Below are 9,850 nucleotides of genomic sequence, written 5' to 3' on the forward strand. Positions count from 1 at the left end.
TCAAACTTTTGTTTTTCTTTTTCAAACTTTTGTTTTTCTTTTTCAAAAATGGAACACTTGTTTTCTTAATTTTCTTTCCCTTTAAGCTTAAAGATTTTTTGGTTAAGATTTTCATTTTCTTTCTTTAAGGACTCATTTTCCTTTTCCAAATTAAAATTTTTCTTTTTAAGGGTTGCATTTTTAGACATGCAAAGAGCAAGTTTTTCATTCATCTCTTCAACTGTATCATATAACTCCTCACATGAGGGGTTTTCATCTATCTCATCATCTATGTCATCTAAATCATCACAAGTATTAGATGAGTTAGAGTTAGTTACCTCATTATTTGTAATTGCCATGAAACACATGTTGGCCACTTCATTATCCTCATTTTTGGATTCATTTTCATCGCTATCATCCCATGTAGCCTTCATTGCTTTCTTTTTTGATCTACCAATTTTGAGGAGAGGGCAATCATATTTGATGTGTCCCGGCTTCTTGCATTCATAGCACACAACTTGTTCTCTCCTTTATCTTTCTCCCCTTTCACCTTTAGAAGCCTCCCTTTTTATGAAGTTTCCATTTCTTCTTAGCTTTCTATTCCTTAGAAGCTTTCCAATCTTTCTAGTCAAGAGTGTAATGTCTTCATCTTCATCATTTGATGTCTTCTCTTCTTCTTCTAGGAACTTTGCATTCTCTTTGATGGATGACTTGAAGGCGATACTCTTTTTCTTCTTCTATACTTCTTCAATTTGTCGTTGCTTCATAGTAAGCTCATGAGTGAGAAGTGAACCTAAAAGCCTTTCAAGAGGTAGAGTCTTGACATCTTTTGCTTCTTCAATTGCTATCACTTTGGGATCCCAAGAGGGAGGCAAACACCTAAGAAGTTTCTTGACATTTTCTTGGTTAGTATAAACTTTACCAAGATTTTTCAATTTATTCACAATAGTAATAAATCTATCAAACATGTCACTAATAGTTTCATTTTCATTCATCTTAAACAACTCGTATGAGTGTGTGAGCATGCTAATTTTAGTCTCATTGACTTATGAAGTCCCCTCATTTGACACCATCAATAATTCCCAAATTTCTTTAGCCGAGGTACAAGCCTGTACCTTGTTAAAGTTATATTCATTTAATGCACAATATAACACATTCATAGCTCTAGCATTAATGACAATATTCTTCTTATCTTGAGGGGTCATTTCTTCCCTAGTTTTGGGCACTTGTTTTCCATCTACTTCTTTCATAAGAACAAAAGGTCCATCTTGCACTATATCCCACAATTCATAATCACTTTGAAGGAAAATCGACATATGATTTTTCCAATGGGCATATCCGGTGCCATCAAACAATGACGGTCTATTAAGGGCAAACCCTTCACTAACGGTATAGGATTTTCCTAGGTTCATGGCCATTTCTTTAAACAGTTAAGTTTATGAGAATGAGCAATCAAGCTCTGATACCAATTGTAGGATCGAATGACCTAAGAGGGGGGGTGAATTAGGCAATTTTAAAACAATCTTTACCAAATTTGAGAATTAAAGCAATTTATTCAAATCAATAAATGTTGCCTATTTTTAATCCAATTTATGAGAATAACTAAAATATTCCAAATAATCAATACAATCAAAATAACATAACATAAAATATGAGTTTAAGGGAAAAGGAAATCAAACACGCGATGTATAGTGGTTCGGCTCAACCTGACCCACGTCCACTCCTCCAAGCTTTCTCCTTTGGAGTATTCAATTAATCCTTGGTTGACCTAAACCTCAACCAAGCTTTTCTTCATAACCAAAATAGCTTCTAAGGTGCTATTAACGTTTACAAATGTTAAAACTCAATTTCTCTCACAAGAAATTTTCTAATCTCTCCAAGAGTGAACCTCACTCTTTTATAGCACGAATTTTAGTACGAAATTGAAATATGATCTTTCTCAAGAGTATATATGAAAGTTAAAGCTTAGTACAACCCAATGCAAATGAAATTACAAAGTGTTTGAACAAGGGTTTTGATTAGAGAAAAGAATTTGCAAGTAAATCACTTAAAACTAATTTGCTCTCAAATATGTGAAAGTTCTTAGTGGCAAAAGTTCTTTTCGAATGAATTTGATTGGTTTTATATAGGGGAAAATAAAGAAAGTTACCATTGTGCACAAAAAATAGCGTTTTAGTTTTCCAGAAAACACATAATTCGATCGACCGGATGTAATTCGATCAATTGGATATGACGTGGCACTTCCGTAGAGCTTACATGGCATTAGCCGTTAGAAAATTCAAACCAAAATTCGGTCGACCGAATTTAATTCGGTTGACCAAATTTAATTCGGTTGATCGAATTTAATTCGGTTGACCAAATTTTTAGAAGCCAAAATACATAGCTTCTGGATAATTCGGAAGCTGATTCGGTCGATCGAATTTTATTACATTTTACCCCTTGAATTTTTAAAAATTATATTTGACTCCTAAAACTTTGAAAAGTGACAATTTAACCTATTTTTGAAAATTTTTTCAAAACCAACTTTAAGATATGAAAATATAGTTCACAAAACTTCATCATTTTAAATGAATTAATAAACTTTAGTGAAAGACTTGGCTTAACCCAATAAGTGTGAAAAATGACATTTTAACCTAAAATGTGAAAGATATAAAAATGAGTTTTCAAGTGAACTATCTCATGCAAATAAATATTCTAATCAAAACGAATGCTCCAAATTACAAACATGTCTACCTAAACTTGAGTTTTACTTCAAATCTTCAAGAATTCTTCACTTGAGCCTTGTCTTCATTTTCATCTTGAAACTTCTTCAAATGCATTAGATAAATTCTTGTAATCTAAACTCACACTCAAGTAAAATCATTATTTAATATGCTAAGGGATATATTAGTTTGTTATCATAAAAATAAGAGCATAATGACTCATTGAGTCAACAGTCAACTGGTAGGAACTCTTTCTTAAAAGCCCATTTGAAGTCAGCCTAAGTCATGTTTTCTACTTAATAGGTCTTATACAACATCTAACACCATATCTTAGCATATCTTTTTATAAAAGAGTTGACATACTAAATCTTTTCTTTGTCAATCATTTTAAACATCCATATGACATCTTGAACTACCTTTGACCACTTATTTGTTAGTACTATCTTTAAAAGTAGGTTGCCTTTAAACTTAAAAAGCAGATGTCTTTCTACCAAACTATAAATAGGGTGAAACTACCCTTTACTGCCACTCGATACTATAATTAGGAATCTTTATGCCTTTTTACCCATTTTATCTTGGTAGGGTGATAACTTAACAACTAAGGTAGTTGTTTAACAATTGGTAGGGCTGGAACTAATTATTCAACCCTTTCAAATGTCCCACTTTTCTCTTTGAGAAGCTCTGGTATGATGTCTGACTATTGCATGGTTTATTGATGCACTGAAGGCTTATCCTTGAGCCTTAGCTTGACATCTCTCTTGTTAAGGACCATTGAAGTATTCTCAATAAACTTCCTTGATCTTTTCATCCTTAAATAAAATTGATCTTAGGAAAATACACTACTTTTCTAATACAAGTTTAAAACTTACATATGGCAATAGACGTGCAGGAGTGGTTAACATTGCATAAGGAAGCCACTTTCCTTGACTTACTTATACACTTTTAGACACGTTAAGACTTACCACATTTTGTGGTTATAAAATCATGCTCTAACACCATAAATGTGACACTCCTCTTCTAAAACATAACCCTATATATAATATGGCTCAAAGAGACGTGCACTGCTTGATTTCTTAATTAAAAACAATGTAATTTAAGAGCATGCAATTAATTAACTTATATTTAAAAGTGTGCAAGAAGGGGTAAATTGAATGAAAGCCTTAACATACATTAAAATTCTCCATTATTACAAATCAGATGTATGAAAGCAACTAAAAATCCATAACTTCATATTTAAGAACAAAACACATAAATCTCATAATTTCTGGAAATGATGATTTTGCCTCTTACTCTTATGTAACAACTTGATTTGACCGTTGGCTCCCTTACATGCCCCAATACTCACTTTAGTTGCAAAACCATAAAAGGAACATATGAGTGAAAACATGTAGTAAATTAGTGATATCTTGGTACCCTATAAAATTCATAAATCTGAAATCTTAGAGTTCCATCACTAAATATCTGTTTAGCTAAAATGGATGTTTTTTGGCTCTCTTCTTTGTTTATCTATCTATTCTCAGTGTGCTTATGCCTCAAATACATAGGTCATCTCACACAGACTTGTAAAGCCTAAGCTGATCTCATCATATCTGATGTCTTAGTGAAAACATATGACACTTTGCATGTTTGCTAACTATTATGCCTTGCATACATACTATATGGCCTATTAGGCCAACTAATTATGGTACCTTGACTAACATATAAAAATGATAAACTTGGTGTTCCATTTATGTATCTGGACATGGTAATAACTTGGCACCCTTAAACCCTAACATAGGTCACCCATATAGATTACTTAAGCCTAAATTGAAATAAACATATCTAATGCCTTAGTGAAAGCATAAGATACCTTACATGTCATTATCTAGGACACCTTACACACATTCCATACAGCTTATTGGGCTAGCTAACTAGGATACTTTAGTCACAAAAGAAAAATCTGGGAGTAGTTTTTTCCCTTATCACATAAATTAATCGGAAATACTGTCTAAACTATCATGGGATAGCTCTTATCGTGGGTACATATTGTAGGGTTTTAAGGTGCTATTAATTGGTAGTGTAGCAGATTTAGAAATTAAAAAAGTATATCAAAGATCATAAAACTCATCTAGGATACCTGTTTTAACGCATAGGTTCATGAACATGTTAAACACATATAGGGTGTTTAGAAATTATACTTGCGTTGTTAGCTCCTCCAAGACCTCACGTGGCTATCTAACCTTCTTGAGGAAACGCTTTGGTATCCACATAGAGCATAAATGGGAGGTGATTTAAAAAAAAGGCAGTTAAAGCTTATGTCAATTGGATATTGGAAATTAGATCATGATAACGGAAACTTACATCAACAAGATTTTAGGTGTAGAGATAGGTGTTTAGGATGTATGTGTTTAGGATTATTGTGTTGTTAAAAAAAAAATTGACTCAAACTTGACACCTTTATTTATAAGGTGTCAAAGAATCCTAAGTTAGTTGGGACTCTAACTATTTAGGTGATAAGGTATGTAAGAGTTCTTATTATATTAAAACTCTTTATTTATTGAAAGTCTTAATATATAAAAATCCTAATTAAATTGGAATTCTAACTCAAACTAAACTTTCTATCAAACAAAGGCTTTGAACTTATTGAAAGTTTAATAAATAGGAATCCTAATTAAATTAGGATTTCAATTCAGCTTAAACTTTCTATCAAACAAGGACTTTGGAGAATCCTTGTTTAATTAAGACACCTAACGCACGAGTTAACTTAACTAGTTGACTTGTATCTATTATTTGGCCTTGCTCTATTGGACTTTTAAATTGTCCAACCGAAACCATGCATTGTGTTTGCACGATGCCACAACAAATGATTATAGTCAAACATATCCATATGTTTCTCTCTTTCCATGATCTCAAGACTGTTGTCAAACGATCATTGCCTTTTGGTTTGTATCAACCCTTTAATGCACGTGACCTATAAGCTTTTTATCAAACTGATAATATCTAAATTCAGGTTAAGTTTAGACGCAGACTAAGATTGGCCTCTAGTAAAGCCTCATAGCCACCCAAAGATAAAATGTTAATAAACATTTCTATAAGCTTTTACAATATCACAGTTACATGTAATTCAATCATTTCATCAGCTAATATGTCTATCTTAGTAGTTCCTCGATATGAACTGATACATATTAATAACTTATATGAATTAGACTATAACCTCATTCCACTGTTGCCACAAATTCAAACAGTCATAAATGTCTTTTAACATTCGTATATGAGATATCTTTTCTTGTGCTTAAGAGTGATAAATCTTTATTGATCAACCATGTATCTCACAATATAGCCATTCATTACTTTTATGATACCCTTACTACAAACAATATGTTAGATAGTGTCAAACTATACCGATCTTTATATGAAACGATTTAGAAACCTCAAGTTAAAAGATCACGTGTTCAGAGTATTTGTTCCATAAACACTAGAGTAATCATCCATATAGATATCCTCTAGTGGGGTCAGTTTGATGAATAAGTCTATAACGTGCTATGTGTTGCACCAAGCCATCAGTCTTTGAACTTCGACATATAAAAATTATCGCCACTTTTTAGTAGAGTTGTTCAATACTATGATAATTCTATCACCATTAAATGTGCCCTTGGTTATTGTAATGTTGGGATCATGGACATTTCTAGTATAACCACTAATGTGTGTATAAGATTCTTATGATTAGTCTTTTGATCCCTTTATCATAATTTTTCCATTTTAAGGGCATGTTATTCGCACAATCATATAATGGACAAACATATGAACTGAATAACTATAAATTCTTTTATTAATTAATGAGATAAATTACAATTATAAATGTTAAATCAATTGACTTTAGGACATCTACCTTAACAATCTCCTACTTGCATTATAGCCAATCGATCATGTATCTAACACCCAATCCTTCTACATGTCTGTCATGTTTCTACTATCACAAAGACTTTATAAATGGGTCAGCTAAATTGCCATATGTATCAATCCTCTTTATTTGTATGTTACCTTATTGAATAATCTCTTAAATCAAATTATATCATCTAAGTATGTGCTTGGACCTTTGATGAGACTGTGGTTTCTTTGCTTAAGTAATCACTCCATTGTTGTCACAATAGAGCTTAATCGACTTAGTAATACTTAGAACCACTCCAAGTTTTGTCACGAACTTCTTGATCTATACAACCTTTTTTATCGCTTCTAAAAGGGTAATGTACTCAAACTCCATTATAAAATTAGCCACTATACTTTGCTTAGGTACTTTCTAGTTGACTACACCACTATTCAAACTGAACACAAATCCTGATTAGGATTTAAAATTGTCTCAATCAATTTGGAAATTGGCATCATTGTAGCTTCTAATAGTGAGTTCAGAATTCCCTCTATTAATGAAGAATGTATCCTTAGTCCTTCTCAAGTACTTTAGGATGTTTTTGATAGCCATTTGATATTTTTCACCTAGATCAGAAAGATATCTATTAAAAATGCTTACTACATATATGGCATCAACCCTTGTAAATAACATGGTGTACATGATGGATCCTATAGTTAAGACATATGGAATCCTACTTATCTTATCTTTCTCAGATTATGAGGATAGCCATATCCTTTGCAAAAGATATACACCATGAGACATGGTTCTTGGATTCTTCCATTCAGAATCTTGTCAACATCTTATCTATGTACGTATTTTAACTTAGGCTTGATAGTCTATACTCTCTATCTTAGTAAATTTTAATCACAAAAATTTAGGTTGTTTTTCCTAAGTCTTTCATAGAGAAACACTTAGAGAACCAAACGTTTATCGATTACAAATTTGGTATATCATTTTTGATAATTAAGATGTCATTGACATACAATACTAAAAATGCAATCACACTCCTACTGACTTTTTTATACATATACTACTTGTCTTCATTTTTGATAAAATTGAACTCTCATACAACTTCATCAAAACAAATATTCTAGCTTTTTAAAGCCTGCCTAAGCCTATAAAAGGACTTTTGTAGCATGTATACTTTATTAACTTGTCTAGTAAGAACAAAACCATCAGATTGCGCCATATAGACGTCTTCTACAAGGTTGCATTTAGGAAAACAGTTTTAACATCCATATGAAAGATTTTATAGTCATGGTATGCAGTAATAGCAAGCATAACCCTAATAGACTTAAACATAGTGATTGACGTAAAGGTTTCATCATAGTCAAAATCATATTTTTATGTGAAACCTTCGGCAAGCAGTTATGCTTTACAAGTTTGCATGTTATCTTCCATGTTAGTTGTCTTTTTAAAAGCCTATTTGCACCTTATAGGTTTTACTCTTTTAGGTTCATCCACCAGAGTCCAGACTTGGTTTTGGTATATGAAGTTTATTTTGAATTTTATTGCATCCAACCATCTATCAGAATTTAGACTTGAGACGACATCATTGTAAGTCATAAGTTTGTTATTAAAGATGACCAATACATTACCATACTATGTCATAAGAAAACCAAATCTTTCTAACTTGCAACATACTTGTATAGATCTACATAGCTCTTATATGCTCCGAGGTTATTCCTCTCGAGGTTAAGGAACTCCTTATGATCAACCATTTATGATGGTACATCATCTTGTCTAACATTTTGGTATCTTGTGGTATAAGAACTTCATCAAGTTCAACCTTCCTCCTACTAGTCCTTTTGAGAATAAATTCTTTCTCAAGGAATATACTGATGTAAGTAATAAAAACTTTTCACTCTTCTAAGTTATAGAAGTAGTATCCTTTAGTTTCCTTTGGGTACCCCATAAAGATACACTTGTTTGAAGTCAATTTCTTAACATAAGCTTCGTAACCTAAATCCTCAAGTATTCTAGTTAGGCTTACACCCAGTTATAACTCATATAAAGTTTTATCTATAGATTTAAATAAGACATGGTTTAGTGTATAGGTAGCAGTCTTTAGGGCATGTCTTTTGAAAGACATTGGTAGTTTGATAAAACTCATCATAGACTTGACCATTTCTATCAATGTCCTATTCCTCCATTTAAATACAAGATTATGTTGTGGTATACCAAGAAGAGTGAGTTGAGAGACTATCACATGTTCCTTTAAGTATCCTCTAAATTTAACATTTAAGTATTTACATCCTTTATCACTTCAAAGGATTTTAATTTGTTTCCCAAGCTATTTTTCTACTTAAGTCTTGAATTCTTTGAATTTTTCAAAACGTTTAGACTTGTTTTTCAACAAAAATATATAGCCATATCTACTAAAGTCATAAACAAATGTGACGAAGTAGGTTTTCTCATATCTAGTATACACTATCATAGGCTCACATATATCACTGTAAATAATCTTAATAGTTCAGTTGCCTTTTCATTGTGTCCAATGAAAGGTGCTCAGGCCAAATGATTGCAAAACTCTTTGTTCAAGAAGTCTTGATATGTATTTCGATCTCATGTGGCTTAACTTATAATGCCATAGATATGTGGTATTCAGTTCGTTTGTTTTCAAATGTTTATTATTTTGCACAATGAGAGTTTCATTATTTAGTTTTAGAATGTATAAACCATTATGCAAATCAGTCATTCCATAAAGAATATTATTAAAGCTAATGGTTATAGTACCACTAGCAATAAAAAAATGAATATTCTTCCTTATTTAAAACAAACACAGAAATTAAATTTTTAGAAACAAACAAAAATAATAGAAATTATTTAATTCTAAAACAAACCTAGTAGGCAATCTAAGAAAATAAATTCCTACAGCTAATTCAACAATATGAGCTCTATTTTCAACTTGTAAGTCAACCTCTCTTTTGGCAAGTGATTAACTGTGTCACAATTCTTACATATCAAAACAAATTTGAGAACTACATCCTGTTTTTACAACCTAGGATGAATAAAAAGAATAATTTATCTTAATGAAAAACATCCCTAAAGTAGAGGCTTCATTTACTTTCTTTTTCTTGTTCTCTAGAAAGGCTTTGCAATGTCTCTTCAGTGACCAACTTTGCTACAATAAAAGCTAGCATCCTTTCTTTTCCCTATACTACCTTTTAGTAGGTGATTAACTATGTCATAATTCTTGCTTATTAGAATAAATTTGAGAACCACATCCTGTGTTTATAACCTAGGATGAATAAAAAGAATAATTTATTTTAGTGAAAAACAT

This window comes from Mangifera indica, chromosome 13, assembly GCF_011075055.1.
Source record: "Mangifera indica cultivar Alphonso chromosome 13, CATAS_Mindica_2.1, whole genome shotgun sequence".
NCBI lineage: Eukaryota > Viridiplantae > Streptophyta > Magnoliopsida > Sapindales > Anacardiaceae > Mangifera > Mangifera indica.